The sequence below is a fragment of the Macaca mulatta genome, chromosome 2 (assembly GCF_049350105.2).
Source record: "Macaca mulatta isolate MMU2019108-1 chromosome 2, T2T-MMU8v2.0, whole genome shotgun sequence".
Lineage (NCBI taxonomy): Eukaryota > Metazoa > Chordata > Mammalia > Primates > Cercopithecidae > Macaca > Macaca mulatta.
Window position 1 is genome coordinate 180,051,658 of NC_133407.1, and position 26,385 is coordinate 180,078,042.

The 26,385-nt window shown below is 35.7% G+C and overlaps 1 pseudogene; it reads left to right on the forward strand.

Moving 5' to 3' along the window:
• The window catches only part of LOC100428144 (afadin- and alpha-actinin-binding protein-like), a 54,434-nt pseudogene extending 35,486 nt beyond the window's left edge, over nucleotides 1-18,948 (forward strand).
• Nucleotides 18,949-26,385: the final 7,437 nt, after the last annotated feature.

A 26,385-nucleotide genomic window follows, 5' to 3' on the forward strand; every position in this document is an offset into this window, starting at 1 on the left:
AGAAAGATCTGTATTATACAGTGGTGGAAAAGATTTCAGCACTTGAATGTAGTAAATTGGAAGACAGAAAATATATCCTGTGGCTATGGCTAAAAAAGATGTTCAGGAAGAGTGTTGAAGAATCCTTTGCCTTCTATTCATTGAATTACATTTTGCCTGATAAGAACAGGAAATCAGAGCTAAACTGAAGAAGGTCCTATTCAGTTTGAAAGTAGACTTCAGCAGAAATATAGAAGGCTCCTTGAAAATAAAAACATATCTCATCCTTATACTTTTCATTGTAAGAATTATTTTTTAAGGCAAGACTTGCTATATATATATATGTGTGTGTGTATATGTATTTCAGAAAGATTTTCAAAGTGAGAATTGAATTTAGGGTAAAGAGCACTTAACAACTTGGCTGCAAGTCAATTTATTATGAACTCAGAAATATTTAAAGGTATGCCCTTTTTGAGTTCACAGATTTTAGACACAGAAAAGCCACACACACATACAAATCCCATCCATACTTGGATATGATGGAGATTATGAGACTGTGAATATTGAGCCTAATGCTGTAATTAGAATGATATTAGGTGGTGTTCTGGGAAAGGTTTAGCAAATATTACCTGTGGAGTAAATGCGAATCCTTTGTACCAAAAGGACAGAATGTGATTGCTATGTTTTGAAAGTGACCACCTCCCCTCATCCGCAAAGTTCATGTATTGAACTCTTCATCCCCAATGCAGCAGTTTTGAGAGGTGGGATCTCTAAGTGGTGACTCAGTCATGAGGTCTCTGCCTTCATCAATAGATTCATGCTATTACTGTCAGGGTGGGTTAGTTATTGTGGGAGTGGATTCCTCATGAGAGGATGACTTTGGCCTCTTTTCCTCTTTCTCTTGTACATGTTTTCTTTCCCTTCAGCCTTTTACCCTGGGATGATGCAGCAAGAAGGCTCTCACCAGATGTAACTCCTTGATCTTGAACTTCCCAGCCTCTAGAACTGTGAACCAAATAAACTTCTACAGTTTATAAATTACCCAGTCTCAGATATTCTGTTGTAGTAGCACAAAACAGACCAAGATAGCAGTAGATTGTTTAAAGGCTAAAAATCCATCCCATTCCAGCATACACACCCTTTGCAATACTCGTTATATTCAGAGTTTTGAGATCTAGTTTTCTAACGTCCTGAAGTCATAGTTGACCTTGGGACTAGGTTTGATAAATAGAATATGGCACATGTGGCATATACCAGTATTCCAGCCTATACCAACATTAACTGAGGGATGAATTATGATTTTCCATGAAGACAGAAGAAGGGTGCTCTAAACAACTGTACTAAGAGTCTGAAGCATTAAACAGTGTATGGTGTATTCAAGAATAAAGAAGTAGTTCAAATTGGCAGAATAATTTGTTTTGAAGAAGGAAGATATTACACATATCCAAGAAAAAGATAAGGGAATCAAGGATATTTAGGAAGAGAAGAATCCTAAAAATGGTTAGGAAGTATAAATAAAAAGACCTGATAATTTATTGTACATCCATTAGATAAATAGTGTCTGTATTTAATTTACGCAGATTATTTTATTCCTCTGACTTTCTAGATTTTAGTGTAGAAGAATGTCAGAAGAATCCTCTAAAGTGTCTGGCCAAGAAAATTTGAAACTGCTTAAGAGCCTGGAAAACAATTTTCCCAGATTGGTTTGAAATTGCTTTCTATCTTGACGACACTGGTATAATTCTCAAGACTGTTTTTTTTTTTTTAAATGTTGTTTATTGATGTTTGGCTCCTATATCTTTATATAATTATATAAAAATCTATACAGGGCTGGATATTCTCCAATTTTGAGGAAAAGTTGTGTTATGTACTCTGCTGTAGACAAAAAATATAGATGTTCTCATGCTAATGCCTTTCCAAGAGAATTTAAAATTATAAAATTGTAAAAAAGTATATTGATTTACTTTGGGGACAATGAACTAATTGGGGCTCAATACCATGTAACTCGTATATCATATATTCTTTTTCATTCTGTCATCAATTCTGGGATATATCAGTCTGATTAAAAAATGAAATTCTGGAAGGAAGCTGGAAATTGGTCATTAGGACAATGGAAGATCGTAAAGAGGTCAGATAGGTGGAAAAGAAACAGATGGTGCAAGTTCTAGAATACCAGACCTGGAAGGAAGATAGATTAGCACATGACACACAAGGAAGATTTTTTCACTTCCATGACATTGCAATTTATTTAAATGACTACAATTTTGTATGAAATCAAAACATGTAATTCCTGTTCTGTTGCTGACACAGAATGTTAATTTATTTAAATCAAGTCAATTTATAATTTATTCTAGAGAGTGGTTGTCAACGTGTGTCTCCCAAACTATCATTATGAGCACAACTTGGAAACTTGTTTGAAATGCAACTTCTCAGGATCCGATTCAATAGTTAATGAACCAGAAATGCTGAGCATGGAGCTGAACATTCTGTGTCTTAACAAGCCCTATAGGTGATTCTAATCACATTGTATTTTGGCAACCACTGCGCTAGAAGCACCAATACTGACAATATTTGAGACAGCTTCCAGTGCCTGGTCAAATTAGCCATGTGACTTTTTATCTTTTTTTTTTTTTTTTTTTTTTTTTTGAGATGGAGTTTCGCTCTTGTTGCCCAGGCTGGAGAGCAATGGCATGATCTTGGCTCACAACAACCTCCACCTCCTGCGTTCAAGCGATTCTCCTGCCTCATCCTTCCTAGTAGCTTGGATTACAGGCATGTACCACCACGCCTGGCTAATTTTGTATTTTTTAGTAGAGACAGGGTTTCTCCATGTTGGTCAGGCTGGTCTTGAACTCCCGGCGTCAGGTGATCCACCTACCTCGTCCTCCCAAAGTGCTGGGATTACAGGCATGAGCCATTGCACCCGGTCAAGGCCATGTGACTTTTAGCATTCATCTTAACATCTCTGACTCCATTTTCTTTACGAAGGTAAAAACAAACAAACAAACAAAAACAAAAAACAGAGAGAGATTAAATTACTATTAAAGTCCCTCAAACAAAAAAATGTTCTGATGAATTTTATTTTTATATTGCCAAGTGTAGATTCTTGAAGAGCTGTGAGAGTCTACATGATCAGCCTTCTTTCCACACAGCATATTACCTCTCTGAACACACCTCAGTGATCTCCTGCTCCTTCTTTCCATTCAACCCCACTGCCCTCCCTACTGTTTCGTCGTTGTTGTTGTTGTTGTTGTTGTTGTTGTTGTTGCTGCATGCCTGCGTATTTACACCTTGGGATTTTCACTTTGATTGTCTTATCTTTCCTTCAGAAAAATTGGTAACTGTGTCACCTCCTTCAGATCTTTGATTATCAACTCCTTAAAAGGACTATTCTGCTGACTACCACATTCAAAATTTTACCACAAACCACACTACCTTGACTCTTTATCCTGCCCTACTTTTTTCCATTTTATATAGGAATAATCACCTCTGAAATTATTATATAACTTATTTATGTATAATTTTTTTGCCCTAACCTATATCCAATATAAATTCCAAGGACCTTTGTTTTATTTTTCCACTCATCTATTCCATATCTGAAAGTATTTAAGAACTTAAAAATATTTCTCAAATGAATGAAGGAAAAATGAATGAGTTAGTAAGTGTGTGAGTGTAGCTTGGATGACATAGGTAATGTTACATAATTTAAAATTATATAAGATTTTGGCAGTTTGGCTAATGTAAACTTATTTAAGCTCAAATTGATCACTTGACGAATCCTTTAATCCAACTACATCTAGGAATCTGAGATAGTTGTTTAGTCAGTTCTCCACTTAATAAAGTCTTAACACCCATGGCTGTTTCCCTTGCTTTCAGAATTATAGGATGATTCATTAATATTAAATGTTGAGGAACAATGGATGGTTCTACATAAATGAGTTGAAGTCATATAATATTCTTAAATGTGTAGGTCTTTTTTTTTTTCATTTTCTTCTTTCTCTTCTCCTTTTCTTCCTTCCTTTGTCTTTTTCATTCTTTTATTTATTCACAGAATGTTTGTTGCATGTATTCTGTCTAATGCTCATCATTTTGCTATGTGCTGTTAAGGCTGTAGTGATCAAACATTGATCCTGCCCAGGTGCAGCTACAATGTAGAAATGCTATACAGTGAGAGAGACATACATTAACAAATGAATATATAAAATATTACAATTTTTGCTATTCCCAAGAGTAACAAATAAGAGTACAATGACTAAAACTAAATGAAAGGTGACTATTTAGAAGCACTTGTCAAGAAAAACTCTTTAAGGAAATATATTAGTTTACTAGAGTCACCATGACAAAGTGCAACGCACCGGGTGGCTTACACAACAGAAATTTGTCTCACAATTCTGGGGTCTTAAAGTCCATGATCAAGGTGCCAGAAGGGTTAGCTCTTTCTGAGGACTGTGTGAGTCTATTCCATGCCACTAGCCTAGCTTCTGTTTGTTTCAGGATGGAATTTTGCATTCCTTGACTGACTTAAAACAACACCTCAAACCCTGCCTTCATCTTTACATGGCATTTTCACTGTATGTATATCCGTGCCCAAATTTTCCCTTTTTATAAGAATATCTGTTATATTGGATTAGCGACCCATCCTACTCCAGTGTGACCTCGTCTTAAATAATTACATCTGCAATCACCCTATTTCCAAATAAGGTCACATTCTAGAGTACTAGGGATTAATATTTCAACTTAGGAATTTGGAGGCATGGAGGAGGCACAATTCAACCTAAAACAAAAGCCAAAAAATACTACCTCATTTCCTTAGTGAAGACATAGGTGTTCTCCTGGACTCAGTGCATCTAGACCCCAATAAAAGGGGTTCTTGCCCTGGACCCTGCACTTTAGCGGGCCCAACTCTGGCCCTTCTCTAGCCTCACCTTTCCCTAAAGAGTAAGGAAACCATGTAGCCAAGAGAATGTGCCCGCCCAAGCACTGCACTGCCCTTTCTTAAACATGTGCTGGTATCTTGGAACCTAGATTTGTCTGACCACGTGGTCTCAGGCTTGGTCCAGAACTTGAAGGAAATTAATCTCCAAGTTCATCTTCCTAAAAGCAAATCAAACCCTTCTAGTCCTGAGGAGGTGAGAACTTATGTCCTTCAGATGGAAAGGAAGGGAGTAACAAATGAAAGAGAATAGGAATGGCATTTGATCTCTCTGCCATCATTTCTGATGGGGAACTCCAAAAAAAGCCCCAAATTCAAATTTGGCCTACATGGTGTTTATGAAGCTATATTTGTCAATATTGGAGGAAAGTTATATATGTGACAGGTTTATTTTTTTAAGCTTGATTACAGTTTTAAAATATTGAACTAATGTTACATGGGCAACTTTTTGTAAACTTTCCTTTTTTGATAGTTGATATTAGAATACATTTTATTAAAGTTAAAAGTAACCCAACAGACAGAGGAGTTTATTCTTTAAAGTAAGGCTCAGCAAACTACAATTCATGGGACAAATCCAGGCTACTATTTGTTTTTATAAATAAAGTTTTATTGGAACTCAACTAAACTAATTCATCTACATATGGCCTATGGCTGCTTCCATACCACATTGGAAGAGCTGAGTGGTTGCAGAAGAGGTTCCATGACTCACAAAGCCTAAAATACTGGCCTTTTACAGGAAAGTACTATCTGGCCTTTTACAAAAAAAAAAAAAAAAAAAAAAAAAAAAAAAAAAAAATTGTTTGTGGACATTTCATTTAAGAGATAGAGAAGATAACAAAAGAGTGAGTTTTGCAAGAAAATAAGAAAGGGTAGTTGCAAAACATAAGTAGAGTGATAAGAATAGACAGAATCCTTTGTCACTCAAAATAGGAAGAATAAAAACAGTGGGCAAAGATAAGTGTATGCATTTAGAGGCAGGAAAATAATTCTTGCATGCTAGGTAGAAAACCTACTTGCATGCACACAGACACAGACACACACATCCCTTATGAAAGCTTTAAGCAAAAAATATACATTTAATGATCTTGTTTTATAATGTTTGTAAACAAATGAATTTTACTTATCAAGTGAATCTTTATGATAAATATTTTATGATACTTATCACCCAATATTGCAGTCATTTGTCTGTTTTTCTGTCCCTGGTATAGAGTAGAAATTCCATGACGCAGAGACCCTGGTCACATTTACCTTTATTCACAGTATCTAACACAATATTTGTCAGGAAGTAGATATGCAATAAATGTTGGTTATTTAATTAATAACAAGCAGGCAAATAAATGACAATATTTCAAAGATATATTAGATTTTAAAACACATGTATGCCGTACCACCAGAAGGGAAATTTTTGTGTCTGATCTATCTGTAGAGAGTTTAGGTTTGAGACCATTGTTCTATTCCGGTATGTGTAGTTCGTTGATGGATGACTATTGCAATCTACATCCTTCCAAACGACACAACTTACCAAAAGGCAGAGAGAGAGTTTAATCTGATTAATTTATTGTTTGCTCTTAAGTACAGATTAAAAAAACATTAGCAAGAAACCTGTTAGCAAAAAACCATTGACTTAGTATATTAGAATATACTCTTTAAAAACATACAACTTTTTAAATCACCAAAATACCATTTCTCTGATATTGAATTAAGAAATGAAGGAATAGATATGTGCAGAGCATTATTTTGCATAAGAATAAGATCTGCTAAATTTAGGAAAAGAGATGAAATTTATTCAGCAAAAATTGATCTATTTTAAGATTGTCAGTATAATATTTACATTCATGTGGAATAATTGGCAGATATAAAAATTAGAGTTATCGTTATTTTTAATAAAAGAATATATAGATAACTTTCAAAATCCACCAGAAATGGTCTAAATATAAAAGTGATTAAATATTTAGTTTAAACTGGAAAATGGCTTACTTGTATTTTTTAGCTGATAATTGTTGCACTATTTTTAAAATTATACACAAAACACTACATATTTACTTAAAATACTTAATTCTGCCTAAGAGTTCCGGAAGGATTACCAAAACATAAAGGCTTTATAACTGAATTATAATTGGGGCTTTACAGTCAGAATCATAGAGGATATTTGAAGATACTTCTGAAACTTTAAGTTTAAATTTTATTCCATTTTGGCCAAATAAAAAAATCAGTAACTACCAGAGCCCAAGGTCTAATCTCACTGTTTTTTTTTTGTTTGTTTGTTTAAATTACTTTGGCTCAATTTATCAAACAAAAATATCTATTTTATATGGAATATTATTTAGGCTGTTATCTTTGAAACTTAATATTCAAATAGCACATTACAAATGCTTTCCAAAGTTTGTATTAAACGGCTTTCCACAGTTTAATACATGAGATCTGCTTATGAATCCTGTGCTGAGTGTATTATACAATTTTACAAATAAGAAGAGTTAGCAGCCGGGCATGGTGGCTCACGCCTGTAATCCCAACACTTTGGGAGGCCAAGGCGGGCAGATCAAGAAGTCAGGAAATCAAGACCATCCTGACTAACACAGTGAAACACCTCCTCTACTATAAAAAAAAAAAAAAATACAAAAAATTAGCCGGGCGCAGTGATGGACGCCTGTAGTCCCAGCTACTCGGAGGCTGAGGCCGGAGAATGGCAGGAACCCGGGAGGCGGAGCTTGCAGTGAGCCGAGAGCGCACCACTGCACTCCAGCCTGGGGGACAGAGCGAGACTCCGTCTCAAAAAAAAATTCAGGGGAAACAATCTAATTTAATTTGCAGTATGAATAGGTGTGTAGAGACATAAGCTTGTGTTGTATATGGCCAAACTAGGCACTGTTCTTCCGTTGAAGCATACAGATGCTCACAAGTTTATAGAAAGAATAAGACAACTCCAAGATCTCTAATTTTTTCTTAATAAGTAAGTAGCCAAATGCCACAATTGGCCCTCAAATCACATGAAATAAAGATAACTCATGTCCAGTTGGAGATAGCAGGAAATATTTCATTTTGATTGAAACAATCAATGTTGTTCTTTCTGTGCGATTAATACAAACTTTCAGTCTGGAAATCTTAATTACAATTAACATTAACATGTGAATTTGCCTAGTGAATTTATGTGAATCATATAAACTAAAGAGGTGTTAGACTTCGGGCCCTTGAAGCAACAAATAAATGTGAAGATTCCTTTTTTACCTACAATCTATGGATATTATAGGAAATACACAAACCATTCAAACAACAAAGACTTCATGAAGAACACATTCTCGGTAAACTCCAAATTGTATATTGCTGAGGAGAACTCAATACTGACAGTTCATTGATTTAGCTGAAAGTAAGTCAATTTACTCTTCTAGTTCTCAGTTTCTTCATTTTAAAATAATTGAGGCTTGAGACAGATCAGTCGTTTTAACTTTTACCTGTTTTTGGCAAAATGTATAGGAAACGCGTCAATGTAAAACCAATAAAGCCTTCTGTGGGTCTGGATAAAGTAGGGTTGAAGGCTATCTCAGACGCCTCTTAAGCACCAACTCAGACATTTTTTGACTCACCTGTCTCTTTTCAGTTGTCCTGATGAGTAGCTTGACATGAGTTCTCATTATCATGATGCAGACCTACCTGATAATGCCTACACTCCGCTCACTCTGTAAGTCACTGGCCTCAAGCTCTGGGTTTCCCTGTTTACACCAAGTCATGAGTAACCATGACAAGAAAATGTTGGTCTGTTGGATACAGAAACCACTGGATAAATTCTTCTCTCTTTCTTTTTTTGGAGGAACTGTCCGCAGAGCAGTCATTTAAACAGCCTCTCCAAAGATGATTTCACTAAAGGAGAAATCAGTTGTTCTTGATATCAAGCAATATCCAGTTAAGCAATATACCCCCACATTAGGTTTCCCTCACCTTCTCTAACTTATTCTGGTATTTGCCCACTCCTGCTCCTAGGGATCACACTCCCCGGTAGGTTAGTACACATGAGCCTTTGCTTCAGACTCTATTTTCAGGGAATCCCAGCCTAAGAAAAGACCCTGGGCCATTTTACAAGTCCAAGTTATAACTCTTTAGTAACCCCTATAGGAGCAAACAATTCCTGGACCAACCTGTACTAACATTCCATAATTAACAACATACTACCAAAATAAGGTACTATGTAATTTAGTTATATATTTTATTTCTCCCTACACTAGAACATAAATTCTATGAAAACATTGTTTTTGTTGTGTTCACTGCTGGACTTTCAATGACATCAACCATTCTCATTTTCATGTGCTGAATGTGAAGTTGACAGGGTGAATGAGGGCATAACAGATATTCTCTTGCTATACACTCTGTGACTAAATGTATGATTTAATTGTGAGAGAAACACAAGCACAAATATTAGGTATCACAGAGACCTATGTCAGAGAGTTAAAAATGACTAAAACATGTCTTCAGAACTGGTCACCCCCAAGCTAATTACTAAATGTTACTTTAAACTCTTAATTATTTTCAATCCCAAGGGAGAAATGCTTCCTTTTTCTTTTAATGTTTTCAATTAAAACATAAAAATGAAAAATGTTCAAACTTACAAATAGTTTATTTTGTTCTCTAAAACTACAGACTCATATGCTATTAGTAATACTAGGACATGTGTTCATGTTAGAAACTCTCAGTAAACTAGATATTGATGGAACATACCTCAAAATCATAAGAGCTATTTATGTCAAACCCATTGCCATATCATACTGAATGGGCAAAAGCTGGAAGCATTCCCTTTGAAAACCAGCACAAGATAAGGATGCCCTCTCTCACCACTCCTCTTCAACATAGTATTGGAAGTTCTGGCCAGGATAATCAGGCAAGAGAAAGAAATGAAGGGTATTCGAATAAGATGAGAGGAAGTCAAATTGTGTCTGTTTGCAGATGACATGGTTGTATATTTAGAAAACCCCATCATCTCAGCCCCAAAACTACTTAAACTGATAAGCAACTTCAGGAAAGCCTCAGGATACAAAATCAGTGTGCAAAAACCACAAGCATTCCTATACACCAATAACAGACAGAGAACCAAATCATGAATGAACTCCCATTCACAACTGCTACAAAGACAACAAAATACCTAGGAATACAGCTTACAAGGGATGTGAAGTATGTCTTCAAGGAGAACTACAAACTACTGCTCAAGGAAATAAGATAAGACACAAACAAACGGAAAAACATTTTTTGCTCATGGATAGGAAGAGTCAATATCATGAAAATGACCATACTGCCAAAAGTAATGTATAAATTCAATACTATTCCCATCAAGCTACCATTGATTTTCTTCACAGAATTAGATAGAACTACTTTAAATTTCCTATGGAACTTAAAAAGAGCCTATATAGCCAAGACAATCCCAAGCAAAAAGAACAAAGCTGGAGGCATCACGCTACCTGATTTCGAAATGTACTGCAACGCTACAGTAACCAAAACAGCATGTACTGGTACCAAAACAGATACATAGTCCAATGGAACAGAACAGAGACAGAAACACCACCACACATCTACAACAATCTGATCTTCGACAATCCTGACAAAAAGAAGCAATGGGGAGAGGATTCCTTATTTAATAAATGATGCAGGGAAAACTGGCTGGCCATATGCGGGTAACAGAAACTGGACCCCTTCCTTACACCTTATACAACAATTAACTCAAGATGGATTAAATACGTAAATGTAAAACCCCGAACCATAAAAACCATAGAAGAAAACCTAGGCAATACCATTCAGGTCAGGACATAGGCATGGGCAAAGACTTCATGATTAACACACCAAAAGCAATTGCAACAAAAGCCAAAATCAACAAATGGGATCTAATTAAACTCTTCTGCACAGCAAAAGAAACTAGCATCACAGTGAACAGGCAACATTCATAATGGGAGAACATGTTTGCAATCTACCCATCTGACAAAGGTCTAATATCCAGAATCTACAAGGAACTTAAACAAATTTAGCGGAAAAAAACAAACATCCCCATCAAAAAGTGGGCAAAGGATATGAACAGACACTTCTCAATAGAAGACATTTATGTGGCCAACAAACATATGAAAAAGAAGCTCAATATCACTGATCATTAGAGAAATGCAAATCAAAACCACAATGAGATACCATCTCATGCCAGTCAGAATGGCAATTATTAAAAATTCAGGAAACAACAGATGCTAGCAGGGCTGTAGAGAAATAGGAACACTTTTACACTGTTGGTGGGAGTGTAAAGTAGTTCAACCATTGTGGAAGGCAGTGTGGCGATTCCTCAATGATCTAGGACCAGAAATAACGTTTGACCCAGCAATCCCCTTACGAGATATATACCCAAAGGATTGTAAGTCATTCTGCTACAAAGACATATGCACATGTCTGTTTATTGCCACACTAGTCACAATAGCAAAGACTTGGAACCAACCCAAACGGCTATCAATGATTGACTGGATAAAGAATATATGGCACATATACACCGTGGAATACTATGCAGCCAAATAAAAGAAGGAGATCATGCCCTTTGTAGAGACATGGATGCAGCTGGAAGCCATCATTCTCAGCAAACTAACACAGGAACAGAAAACCAAACACCACATGTTCTCACTGATAAGTGGGAGTTGAACAAGGAGAATTACATGAACACAGGGAGGGGAAAAACGTAGGGGTGGGGGTTAAGGGATGGGAGAACATTGGGACAAATACCTACAGGGTGTGGAGCTTAAAATCTAGATGACAAGTTGATAGGTGCAGCAAAACACCATGACACATGTATACCTATGCAACAAACCTGCACATTCTGCACATGTATTCTGGAACTTAAAATAAATAAATAAACCAACAAATAAATAAATAAATAATATGGTATGTGAAAAAATAAATTAGTCTAACTGTAAACACTCCTCCAAATGTTTCTAAAATGGCAATTTTATGTTTATAGGTGAAAATATTAGATAATGTGTTTGGGGCATATTTGTGATGTTAGAATAATTTATAACAGAAAAAACTGTAATTTTTACAACAAACTGTTTTAAAAGTACTTCATATAGTGCAAACTGCTTTGGGATTGTTGTATGATTATTCCTAACAGAGTATGATATCTGGGGAAAAAATGCTGCAGATAAAAGGCATTAAATAGAATGCTTCAAACAATTTGTTCTCATTCAATTGATTTTTAGGCAACTAATTAGAATGTTATTGCATGATTTTTGGTGATTGAATATTTAAATATGTGAAATTGCCCTTAATAAAAATGTGTTGACTGATAGTCATATAGTAAATGCTTTATGGAATCCCTACTATGTGTCAAGAAATGAATCTCCTCTTCAAGGAACCTAATCTTGAGAAACATAGCAGGAAAAATAAATACATGGAGAAAAACAGTCCTCACTGCTGCTCAAATACACTATGGTTTTGTCATCTCATTGGGTGTATCTTACTGTCTCATTTAGAATAAAAGCCCGTAGTGCTTTAACCACCTAGAGGGCACTATGTCATCTGGGTCCTCCTCTTCACTTCTTGAGTCTTATTTTTTTTTTCTTAGCACTCTCCTTGTTCATCCTTCTGTAGCAACACTAATTTTCTAGCTGTTACCCAAATATATGAGGCCTTTTTCCCACCCCAAGTCCTTTGCACTGGCCTTTCCTCTAAAAAGCCATGTAACTTTCCCCATGTGTCCCACCTCCACCTGTCCCACAAGCTTTGCTGAAATGCTACCATCTCAGGAGACTTATCCTAATCCACCCAGTATAAATTTAAACCAACCTTTAAACACTTCTTTGTGCACTCCAGTCTTATTCCTCACATTTCATCTGCAGTATTTACTTTCTAACACATTATGTATTTCGCTTATCTGTTTTACTTTTTTTCTATGCCAATACAAGCTAAAGTCTATGAAGCCAGAGGATTTTATCTTCCTTTTTGTCTCCTTTTTCCTCAATATATCCTCAGTGTCTTGAAAAGTGCCAGGCACAAAAGAGATGTTCAATGAGCATGCATTTAATAAAAATGTAAATATCAATAATATGAACTGAAAAGTTTTGATTGCATGAATGATAAAAGAAAGAACATAAAAACCTCAGAGCAGCCGGGCACGGTGGCTCATGCCTGTAATCCTAGCACTTTAGGAGTCCAAGGCAGGCGGATCATCTGATGTCAGGAGTTCGAGACCAGCCTGGCCAACGTGGTGAAATCCCATCTCTACTAAAAATACAAAAATTAGCTGGCTGTGGTGGCAAATGCCTGTAATCCCAGCTACTTGGGAGGCTGAGGCAGGAGAATTGCTTGAACCTGAGAGGCGGAGGTTGCAGTGAGCCAAGATCACGCCTCTGCGCTCCAGCCTTGGGCTACTGTCTAAAAAGTAAAAATAAAAAATAAAAATAAATAAATAAATAAAAAACCTCTGAGCTGGGTTAGGAGTAATTGTTTTCTAAAATAAATAAAAGCTTGGAAGGAGGGGCAGCCAGCGCAAGGTCCTGCATCCCATTGCACTTTTCCTGACTCTTCAATGTTGTGGGAGGTGAGCTAGGACACCCAGCAGCAACTCACTGCCACTTCTGATGGCTGTGAAGGTTTTAATATCCTGTCATTTATACTAAACAGCCCTGTGTCTAGCTGATCTGTGTCTACCTGATGATGATGATGATAGTTAATATTAATTATTTGTGTTCCATAAACCAAGCAGTATGCTAAATATTTTATGTATTATCTCACTTAATCCTTGGGGGAAACGTAAGAAGAGATGCCGCATAAAAGAATGACAACAGCTGTACTACATGTTTCACTGCTGAACTAATTCCTCAGGAATCCTGGCTATAGAGATTGCCATGAGAGACTGGCAATCTCTACAGTTAGTTACAAATGGCTGTTACAAAGCCAGGTCTGTCTTCACAAAGCAAAACTATGTATAAGTATAGCTCAGAAGCAAAGAATCACCATCAAATTTATACTTCAAGGAAGTGCCATGTTCCTCAATAACTTTGTTTAAAAATGTGCACATTTTTTGTTGGTGCCTTCTGCATAAAAGATAATATGTTACAGATTATTTCTATCTTGATCAAGAATGACTACTTTTGGCTTTCCTCAGTTATGTGAAGGATCCAAAGGTAAAGAGATAGAGAGAATTAAATATGGCAGCTCTTTTAAATTATATGAATGAACCAATACTACTTCAGTAGAAGAACCCTGTAGCTCAGGAGACACAGAACCTGAAACTGGGAGGTGACATGAACCACCTACAGAACTGCTACATGAGACTTATGGAACTGGAAACCTCCCAGAGGGAAATGATTGAGCTTCAGGAAAGAGACAGTTACAGTGCAAGAACAGGAATTTGTATCAACTATTGAAAAATGAGAAAGATAAGGTACAGAAATTACAAAATACTATTGCAAATTGAGCTATTCAGTATTATAATGATATAAAGAGAAATGAGTACGACAAACTGAGGGAAAGTCTACATCAACTTTTTATGAACAAAAAATAATTAAAAATAGCTTTAGACATTTTAAATAATGTGGGGAGAGCTGATGGAAAAAGAGGCCTCTGGAAAACTGGTAAGACAGAAGTCAGGAATTAGACGAAATGTATAAAATTATGTTGACTCATTATGAATATTGTCACAAAAGATTTCTAATGGAAAATGCTGATAAAGAAGAAGTTTCTTCAGCAAATGGAAAAGGAAATGGTTTTTCATCTTTCTCCTCAAAAGAAAGCTAGAGAAAGAGAAGATGGTAATGCAGGAAATGTCATCTCAGATCCTGAAGGAGATGCTGGGGAAATGAGCAGAGACAGTATCTGGGACCTTTCCTGTGAAACTGAGAGAACAGCCTACAAAGAGCATCAGAAAACAATGGGGAATTTTGAAAAGTTACGGAGAAAAACTTGGTAGCCACATTTCAAAGGTACATTTAGAAAATTTAATGATGAAGATTTAATCTCAAAGCAAGACCATGAACAGGAAGCTGAAAAACTCAAATTAGAAATTCAGAAATGTAAAGAAATGCTTAAAACTCAGCAGCAACTTTTACAGCAACACCTCACTGCTGCTTGTGATGGTGACACCACTTCACTACTATGAGACTGTTATTTGGAAGAAAAGGAATGCCACAAAAAAAGGGCCCCTTTTTAAAGAGCAAAAAAATAATTTTCAGAGAGAAAGATGAAATTTTGCAGAAGCCGCTATTCACCTAGGTTTCGAGAGAAAGGTGCTTGGAAAAAAAAAAAAAAAAGCCAGTTGGTTAAAGCAACAGCTTTTAGATATGATTACCATTGACTACCAGAACTCAAAAAATCTTAAAGTTTTCAGTGTCTTCTGAGGAAGTTCTGATCAGCACAATCTTATAGCGCACTCCAGGCAATGGAAAGGAAACCTCAGAGTGTGCGTAATGGTCTCCAGTTTGCATATCTAAACTTACTGAATCTCTTCTTGCTTCACCTTCTACTGAAGATTTCTTTTCAGATGCATTCCTGTGTATCTGAACATATTTCCATGAATATACTGAATATAACTCCTGAATAAACTGAACCAAATCATGTTGAAAGAGAATCTACAAACCAGAAATGAAGCATGACATCAGGACCTGCATCATAGGAAGATGACCATATTACATGCTCCCCGACCTACACAATTTCTCATGGAGAAAAAGATGACTCACCTTAGACATGGGGACTGAAATTTTTTTTCATTAACCTATTCACCACATTTCACTTCTAAGTTGAAGTCAATTATATCTACTAATAGAAAAAAAAAAAAAGAAATATAAAAACTGAGTAAAGTTTTGAATATAAGCCGAGCCTTGATATATAATTGCTCTGTAGATAATGAGAAGGCACCACAGCTAAGGGGGAGGGTTACATGGTCAGGTATTTGCTTATAACTTAGCAGTATATTGGCTTTCAGGGGAGGACATTCAGAGGCAGGAAGACCAGTTACACCAAGGTGGCAGCAGAGAAGATTTTAATATGTCTACATAGTAACTAACAATTTAAATTTCTTGTGAAAAGCCATGTTTGCAAAACACTTGACCACAGCAGAACTTGATCCATTCTTGCAGCCCATGGTACTGTGGGTTTGAGGACCAAGGGACAGTCTTGTGGCCCAAGAAGTAGAACTCTCTGTGGAACGCTATATTCCTTCGTGAAGAAAATAATCTCGGAATAGCCAAAATATTAATACTTTAGCACCCCTGTATATTCTGATTCATTGTCCAAAAAGAGCAATTTTAGCATCAATAGAGTCTATACCAGAGAGAGAATACTTTATTTACTACGTAATTATCAGCGAAAAATGTGTCTTTCCTTTTTCGATACTGAAGACATTTTGCAAAGGAAGGCCAGATATTTTGTAGAGTGCTAACACAATCTCACCAGTCATGCTTTTGCTTTCTTACAGGATAAGAGAGAGCATAAGAAAATAGGAAAAATGCCAAGCAATAAAAATCTAAGACATAAATAAATAATCCCTCTGAAAAGTGTCTTTATTTGGGCATTTCATATTCTGAGATTTAGACCTATGATGACTTGCAAGCTTTGCAAAAGAAAATATATATTCCTGCTTTATTTAGAAGCTGACACATATAGCCAATATATTGAGTACTATTCAACTAATATGTGGATGTCATGGAAATAAACATAGGTAGTGATTGCATGTTTTTATAGATTGTAATTGGATATTTTTAGTCAAATTTAAAGGTAAGGAATAATAAAACTGAATATTTTCATAACTTAGAATAAGAAATGGAAGGAGTTAAACTTTCTATATATCGAGAAAACAGAATGTAAATGATCCAGGTTTCCTCCACCCAGCCATAGTTTCAAAGTCTGGGCGAATGATTTGTATGCCTACAGTGAGAACTCCTACGGGCACTGCTAGTCATTAAATGAGAATTCTTTAAAGTGTGTTCTGTAGTTAACTCAGTTTGAAAAATGATCGTACTTCATTTTCCTCTGGAGATTAACAACATACATTACACATTAAACTTTTTGAGAAATCATATAGAAGAAAGTCAATAAAAAATAAATTTTAACCTGTTTACATTTGCTTAATTAAGGTTTTTCAGATTTACTTGACAATGGAACCCTTTCGTCATGAAACATATTGCCCTCTTCAAGAAACTTGTGGAAAAATTGTACCCTGGATCATTATCTGGGGACAAAATTGTGTCTTTTTCATTTTAAAATATCTAACATTGTTTACATTTGTGGTATTGAACATGTAACAATGAATAAACATATTTATCAAATATCTTATCAAAAATCAGTAAATGGTATAGTAAGCAATAGATCAATATTCTCTTACTGTTCTAATTCAATATTCTCTTTTTGTTCTAATTCACATTCCTTCTTTTTTCTTTCTTCCTGATATTTTCAATTCTATGTTTTTTCCAAAAAAAAAAGACTGCCAGTTTTCAGACACTGCAAGTCATAAAAAATTCAACTAGTTTTCAACGATAAAGTTATGCCTGATCATAGTGAAGAATTTAGAAGAAAAGTGATAGAAAATTGCCATTCATCTAAAAATGAATGACTAAATATTACAGAGTATCAGTGCTGAGTAAGATAAATTACTGCCATCTTAGTATTTACAACTTAAATAATAAAAATAATAACAAATGCAGTTTAGATACAAATACATATATACAAATATAAATCCAAATACAGAGTTTTTAGTATTCTCAAAGTTATTTAATAAATTTCAGGTTTTATCATCATGACTACTATAGGAAGTGTGCATATATTACAAACTGTAAAACCAAGGCTGAGGGATGTTATCTTAGCTTGCTATTGTTCACCCATTAGGAGAGAAAATAGGGATACATAAATAATTTATGTGACTATACTTAAAATGGTTGCCTGGAAAAATCCCAGTTTACCCCTGTCTTCTTGCCATAATAGTTAATGTAATTCCTTTTGATTGTCAGTGTGCCCAATTTAGACAATAATGCATGTAGTCAGCTATACGTCAACAACTAAGCTGTTACTCAGTAGAGTATAAGGTGAGGATCATTGCATATTACAACGAGTGAATACGGTTTTCAAGAGATTTCTTTCTAATCCTCTAGTATATCAGAGAGCATGCTAACTGTGTTCTGTCAAAAACAAAATGTTCACTCTAGGTCTATACTGGAAAAACATGGGACCCTCTAACTTGGGGTTAATCTGATTTAGAAGTGATTTTTACTGCTGAAATTCCTGATGAGATTGTGTGTGTATGTGTGTGTGTGTTGCTGTTCACATAACAGTCTTCTTCAAAGGCTAATCTGAAACTTCTCCATTTCATTAATGGAAAATATTAGATTATTTTTGCCTTCTCTTTTAAAAAGACACCATTGCAAAGTAACATAATTTCCTTGATAAATGACAACTTGATTTCAGATATTTTAGGTGTCTTTAGTTGAAACAAAAAGTTAGATAATTCTACATCTTCTCAGAGCATAGGAAACAATGTTTTGGAATGTTGCCTTGCTCTAAAATACCCTATATATGTTAGCATTACAGAAAGAACATTCTCAAGGCAAGTTTAAATTCGTATCTATTACTTGTTGAAGGTGTCCGGGTTCTTGGAACCTTGGACAAAGAATTGGACAGAATGCAGAAACAAAGCAAGGAAAGAAGGAAGCAACAAAAGCAGAGATTTATTGAAAATGAAGGTACACTCCACGGGGTGGGAGCAGGTCTGAGCAAAGGGGGTCAAGAGTCCGGTACAGAATTTTCTGGGGTTTAAATACCCTCTAGAGATTTCCATTGTTTATTTGGTCTACATCCTATGTAAATGAAGAGGATGAAGTAAAGTTGCAAAGTGACTTACTCGGTGTGAGCCCTCCATAACTGGAGAGGATATTTTCTGTCGTAGCTGAAATGTTTCCATTTGATTTAGTACTAGAAAGTCAGCATGAGTAAGCCTTATGTTCCCTTTCTCCAGACCCTCTTCTCCTGCCTCATAGCTAGTAACAAAGTGAAGTGTTTTTATTTATTTAATTATTTGTGCTTTCTAGGAAAATGTTGAAGGATAACATATTTTTATGGGAAATTCTACACAATATAACCATTAAGTTCTTAAGGGTTGATAGGTGGCCCTGTGAGTCATAATCAAGGTTCTGTTCACTGAAGATCAGAAACTACAAACTTGTTCAAATGCACTAGCTGGAGGGTGTGAAATAAAATGTATTTTAATAGGTAAAAAGTCATCTTAATAGATACAGGCAAACTTTAGAAGAAGGTCTTAATCAGTCATCCCCTTGAGTAGCTTCCTTACCTCTCTCCTCTCCTTTATAACCACATATTGTAAAGCATAATCACTCTTGCAACCATTTCCTCACCTCCTACTCAACTCTGAACCCACTACAATTAACCTTCTGTCTCCATCACTTTGCTGAATCAGGTCTCACAAAACAAACAAACAAACAAACAGTGACTTTCACATCATTACATCTCTCAGGAATATAGAAATTCCTCCATGACTTTTAAGTATCTGCATTGCTCGGCACAAATATTTACCTCTTAAAACACTATTTTTAGGATACAGAGGTTTCTTATTTCCTTCCTACTCTGGCAGATCCTTCTGTATTTTTTATTTTTATCTGTGGCTTATATTCTTTTACTCATGCTTGCATTGTTAACATCCTTGCTAAGTCATGTGAGAGGAAACTAAGTCTTGGGACCCCTCAAATCACTAAGCTGAAGGGAAAAGCCAAGCTGGAAACTGCTTAATGCAAACCTGCCTCCCATTCTATTCAAAGTCATCCCTGTGCTCACTGAGATAAATGCATATCTGATTGCCTCCTTTGAAAACGCTAATCGGAAACTCAAAAGAATGCAACTTTTTTTTTCTCATCTACCTATGAACTGGAAGCCCTCCCCCGCTTGAGTTGCCCTGCCTTTCTGGACATGATCAATGGACATCTTATATATATATTGATTGATGTTTCATGTCTTCCTAAAATGTATAAAACCAAGCTATGCCCTGACCACCTTCGGCACATGTCGTCCTGATCCCCGAGACTGTGTCACGGGTACATCCTGAACCTCGGCAAAATCAACTTTCTAAATTAACTGACACCTGTCTCAGATATGCCACGGTCTCAAATGTTATCTATAAGCAAATGGCTTACGACTTTATATTTTTAGCTTTTTGTTAATTCAATACATATTTATTGACTACCTGCTATTTTTTAGTTATAAAGTGGTGGGCAAGACAGTATGACTGTTGCCTTCATACTTTAATGGAAAAAACACATTGAATCAATAGAACTGTGCAAATAAAAATATGCCTATAATAATGATAAGGTTTATGAATAGAAATTATATAATAAAATAGTATAACAGGGCCGGGCGCGGTGGCTCACGCCTGTAATCCCAGCACTTTGGGAGGCCGAGGCGGGCGGATCACAAGGTCAGGAGATCGAGACCACGGTGAAACCCCGTCTCTACTAAAAATACAAAAAATTAGCCGGGCGCGGTTGTGGGCGCCTGTAGTCCCAGCTACTCGGGAGGCTGAGGCAGGAGAATGGCGTGAACCCGGGAGGCGGAGCTTGCAGTGAGCCGAGATCGCGCCACTGCACTCCAGCCTGGGCGACAGAGCGAGACTCCGTCTCAAAAAAAAAAAAAAAAAAAAAAAAAAAAAAAAAATAGTATAACAGAACTCTGTACTACCTTTTGCAACTATCTTTGCAAAATATCAACTTATTTCAAAATATAAAGTTTACTAAAAATTGGGCAGGTAAGTAGTCTAATATTTTAGTAAAATGTCTTATAACTTAGTATATTGTTATTAATTAAACATGATAGCTAAATTGATAAGTGCCTTAGAGTAAATGAATAGGTTATTAATAATAACTGTTTTAGAATAAAAGAAAGGGAGATTGATGAGTGTTTCAAAATAAATGATGGCAATGTGATTGCTAAGTCTAGCAGTAAACATAGGTTTTTCTCCTAAAAAAAAAAGTGTATAGCCATTTTTGTTTAATCTTCATTTATATCTGGATATTAGAGAATCTCAGAAGTGAATTTCAAGTTGAGACATTCACATGAACTTCAATACATCCATGAGTAAATTATCTTTCTTATTCTAATCTTATCCTCCTCTACTGTTTCCTGTCTTAGTAAATGTCAGCGACAACTTTTTAGAAGTTACCTCAAAGAAGAAATCTGACATTTAGCTTTTCCTCACCTCATATATCCCATCAATCAGTTATGCTATTCCTGGTACTCCTTTTTCTCCTTCTTCTTCCTTTTCTTCTTGTTCTTCTTCTTTTTTTTTTTTTTTTTTTTTCTTTTGCAGCAAAGTCTCATTCTGTCTCCCAAGCTGGAGTGCACACCACCACGCCTGACTAATTTTGCAATTTTTGTGGAGACTGGGTTTCCCCGCATGTTGCCCAGGCTGGTCTGGAACTCCTGGGCTCAAGCCATCCACCCGTGTCGGCCTCCAGAAGTGCTGGGATTATAGGTGTGAGCCACCATGCGTGGCCATATACTATTTATTTTAATTACTGAGTGCATCTTGAAGCCATGCATTTCTCTCAAAAGCCAGTACTGTAATAGAAGTGCAACTCACATTTTCTCTTTTGATTTTCTGCAAAACCCACTATTTTTTGAGGGGATTTTTAAAAATCCTGATCTAATCTCTATTGATATAACCAGATTAGTTTTACAGATGCAATCCTGATTATGATATGCTTAAAATTATTTATGACTTCCCAATAATGTTCAAAATCTTTATCCTGGCCACCAAAGCCCTGTATATTTGGGTCCCCTACTTACCACTTAGATTTAGCTTATCTCGTACAACTTTCTCCAGCACTCTTTATGATTTTTATCTCTTCCACTATAATTGACTAGTTCCATTTGTCTTAATCATTCATATTGTATAGTGTTCATAAAGTTACTCACTCTACTTGGAAACCCAGAATCATTCCCCTTCTTTTTATTTTGCCACCTTCTGATTCTGCTTGTTTCAAGTTATATTGACAGTTGCTAGAAGCCATCCCTCACTCATCTCAGCCTCAGTATCCCTAAGTAAGAAATCTCTGTCATAAGCTTTCATCACAGTCTCAATCTAATTCTTAGTATTGATAACAATTACATTTAATAAACATATTGATTTATTTGTCTAGTTGCATTGTTGTAAAAGAAAATTAAGCCCTGGGATGATAAAACTAATACATATCTTCTTTATCATTTTATCTCCAAACAACTATTAGAGAAGAGAAGAATGTAAATTTCAATTTCCTTTTTATTCTCCACTAGAGGGATGGATGGTACTAGAGATGCAGGTTTACCTCAAAGTTTTGTAAGGCAGTTTAGACAAGTAGACAGACAATAGTGCTGGAAAACAATTAGTACTAAAAGTCAACAGGAAATCTAAATACTTGAATTGCAATAGCAAAATATGTTGGTAACTGAGACATGAGTAGTTTGCATACATTTATATTAAATAATAATTGAAAACATTTTAGGTAGGATAAACAATGATGAAATTTTTAAATAGATAGCATTGCCCCATCAACTGGGCTCAGGTTCAGCATCAGAATGTAGCTCCTGAGGAAACTAACAAAAAAATCAGAAGCTAAGGTAAAAAGAGGAAAAGACATGAAGAAGTTGGTTATAAAATAGGAGTTCAAGATGGCTACTAGGAACTTAAACAGAGGTACACTTATACTAATCAAAAATCCCAGAGGAACTGAATTCACTTATACCAACCAAAAATCCCAGAGGAATTGAATTCACTTATACCAACCAAAAATCCCAGAAACAGAGAAGCAACAGGAGGGAAATTAAGCTAAATGCCAACATGTTGAATTTAAGATAATTATATCCCGTTATCTAAAATCTGGGCCTGAGAAAGTGATCTATTTTCTAGCTTTCGACCGGCCCAGTCTGGAATGAAGCAGATGAGCTTGATTATATGAATTGTACTTGAGAGAGCTCAAACTTGTGAGGATCAATGAGAAAAATAAATAATTGTCCTTTAGATGTAAAGGTAATCATCTGAAGAGAGCCTACTGTAGGAGGAAGCACAAAGAACAAGCGAAGTGGTAGATTAAGAGCCATGAGAACTGATTGTCAAGCAACAAAATAAGAGCCGAAGAACAGACTGGAAGTAGATAAGCAGAATAGCCTGTGTGTGTGAGTGTGTGTGTGAGAGTGTGTGTGTGTCCAACCTAGATCTCTTTTCCAAATTCCAGATTAACATATTCATATCTCTACCTAATATCTCACTTGAGTATCTAATACACATCTCAAACTCTATGTGACTGAAACTGAAATTATTTCACTCCCTTGCAAATCCTCTTCACCTAAAATCTTCCCAATCTTGTTTAATAGGAGCTTCAAATTTTGCCCCACTATTTGTCTTATACTCCATGACCAATCCATCAAGAAATCCTATGTGATCTAATTTCAAACTATATACACAATCAAAGTACTTCTTACCATTGCTGCTTTTACCATCTGGTCGATGTGCTATCATCTTTCGCCCTTATTGATCTCACAGCTTTTACCATTGGTTCTCATGGGTATATTCTTAACACAGTAACCAGAGTAAATCTTCTAAAATGAAAATCACACCAGGTCACTCTTTTTAAAGAAAATGCTTGCAATGGCTGTTCATTTTACCCACAGTAAATGCTAAAATCCTTTTTTGTGAAACAGTTGTCCATGGATCTCTTGTTTGCATAATAAACATCCTTGGATGATAGAGATAGTGTCTTCCTCTAGGGCAGAGAAAATATTTGTTTCTGAAACAGGACAATAAAAGATACTGTCTCCTTTCAGGGTAAAAGTTGGCACAGTTTGCTAGCTGCCCCCTCATATGATTAGAAGCTTTGATGGTTAACTTTATGTTTCAATTTTGTTAGTCCATGGGGTGTCCAGATATTGGCTAAACCTTATTTCTGAGATGAGACTAGCATTTGAATAGGCTGACTGAGTAAAGCAGACTACCCTCCTCAGTGAGGGGGGGTGTCATTGAATCCGTTGAGGGCCCAAATAGAACAAAAAGGTGGAGGAAGGAACAATTTGCTATCTGCCTAACTTATGAGCTGGGACATCAGTCTTCTCCTGCCCTCAACGTATGACAGCCTGTCATCTGGTTTTCAGGTCTTGGGACTCAGTCTGATCGACAACACCAGCTTTCCTGGGTCTCCAGCTTGTTGGCAGCAGATTGTGAACCTTCTTAGCTTCTGTGTTCACAATAAATCCTACACGATTATAATAAATCCTCTCTCTGTCTGTACATATATATATATAAAAACAGATTATATTTACACACATATAATCATAAATACACGCAAAATCATAAATATGTAAAATCATAGTATATGTGTAAAAACCATATCTGTAAAATTATGTATCTATCAACCAATAGGATATGTACACACATATATGTATATATCCTATTGGTTCTGTTTCTCTGGAGAACTTTAATAAATAAGTTTTCTAAGTTCAGGATTTCTCATCTGTAGCTACTATGCTACTGTGTTTGTAGTATCCCTCTGGGCCACTTGATATTGCTTCTGTGGGACTTAGGAAGCATAAGACACAGGTGTGAACGTGAAGTGCATACTGCCTGCCTTTCTGTGAGTAATAAATTTCATTTTCTCTTACGCAGAAGTCTCATTGCTTCTCTCAACACCTCTGAAACTGAGGCAGGCTCACTTATTAGTTTGTAAATTAAGTTGAATCTTAACCCTTAGCAGTCTTTAACAATCCTTACAATCACCTCTAGCTGTGCATGAATTAATCCATTGACTCTCTCATGGATCATTCTCATGTCCTAATCAATGTCCTACGTGAGCTCCATCACTTACTGAGTTCCATCCACAATGTCCCTTTGCTCTCCTTAGGATACTCATAGTCCTACCTCAGAAAATTTGCAGTAGTTCTTTCTTGAAAAATTCTTCTCTCAAACATGCCCATGGCACTTAATACATTGTCATTAAATGAAAAAAAAAATCGTATCAGGTGAATTAACAAATAGAATATGTGTCATCTGAAAACTGAGTCATTGTTAATCTCATTAATATTATAAAGTTTTTCTGTTATTTGACTTGGCTGATTCTCTTCTAGCAAGGAGCATGTTCTTCAGGCAATAAAGCTGTTCTCCGCACCTAATTGTACATGAAGTTTATGTAAAAATTACCTCTGAAGAGAAGAAGAAAATACAGATTGAGAATGAGGAAGAGTGAGAAACACTGGCCAATTGTAAAGTAAACACAATTGCAAACTATTTCTTCTCAAATTTCCACATTATATGTTGAATTAAAAATGCTAATTTCAAAAGACAAATTAATAATATAATCTTATTGTTTTAGTTATCAAATTATTAATTCTTTCAGTACTTCTTAACTCAGTATTTGACAGACTTGCATTTAAATAACCTAATTATCTTGTCATTCTTGATTGTTTGTAATCCAATGAAAATTTACTTTTAGAATTAACTTTTTAGATCTTGGGACCTGCAATCCAAACTCTTCCTTGGAATTTGATGCGGTCTTCTTGGCCAATGTGCAAATGGACTAATGAGAACTTTGACAAAATAGTCTTAACATAGACAGTGCTTATTAGATGGCTGCATATTATTAAACATTAAATCAATAGTGAAAACCCTCTTTCATGCTCATGTGTTCTATAAGAACTAATGAAATATACTGCAATTAGACCAAAAATTTTAATTAGGGGTAAAAATGGGAGAGCCAAATCTGATTTCTCAGAGAAAATAATGACGAAAGCACAATCTATTATAAGAAAAAGCTTTGAAATGGAACCCATGAAAGTAACTAAGGAAACAAGAGGAAATAATAATCAGGGAGGGAAAACTCTGAGGCAATTATACATTTTTTTGAACTCTAGAAAATGTGTAAGGCCAGTTCTTCAATAAAAACAGTACAATAATTGATATTTGACAAGTCCTGTAGCACTCTTATGTGTAATAATTAAACATTTGTTGAAGATGAATATGTTCACTTATTTTTTGTAACAACTTCTGCACTTACCCAATAAATCTCTTTCAAAATAATATAATTGGAAAGCATATTTTTAAGTCTTTAAAATGCTAACCATTGCCAATAGAGTCCGAACTCTTTGATGAAATACATCTTGAATAAAAATTTTGTTTTTCTATTACATTAAAGTATCTGCTCACGTCATATGTTGGAATAACTGCAAAACAGATTTTATTTGACAATAGTGTATTTGTCAAAAGCTAGTTAGAATATCTGGCATTTAGTATGTGATCTGTGGAAATTAGCATTATGGTAGACAGGTTATGGCAGCATAACCTTTTAAAAGAAGGGCTGGCTGCCCAGCTCTGGAGTGGGGTCTGAAAACAGTTTCTGGTTGTCAGCTTTTTCAAGATTTGACTCAGTAGCAGAGAGCTGACTCTTCCTAGAGTTACCCTTACCTGTGACCCAGTAAAGCAGGAGAATTAAGGAGGAATTTGCAAATGTTTTCTA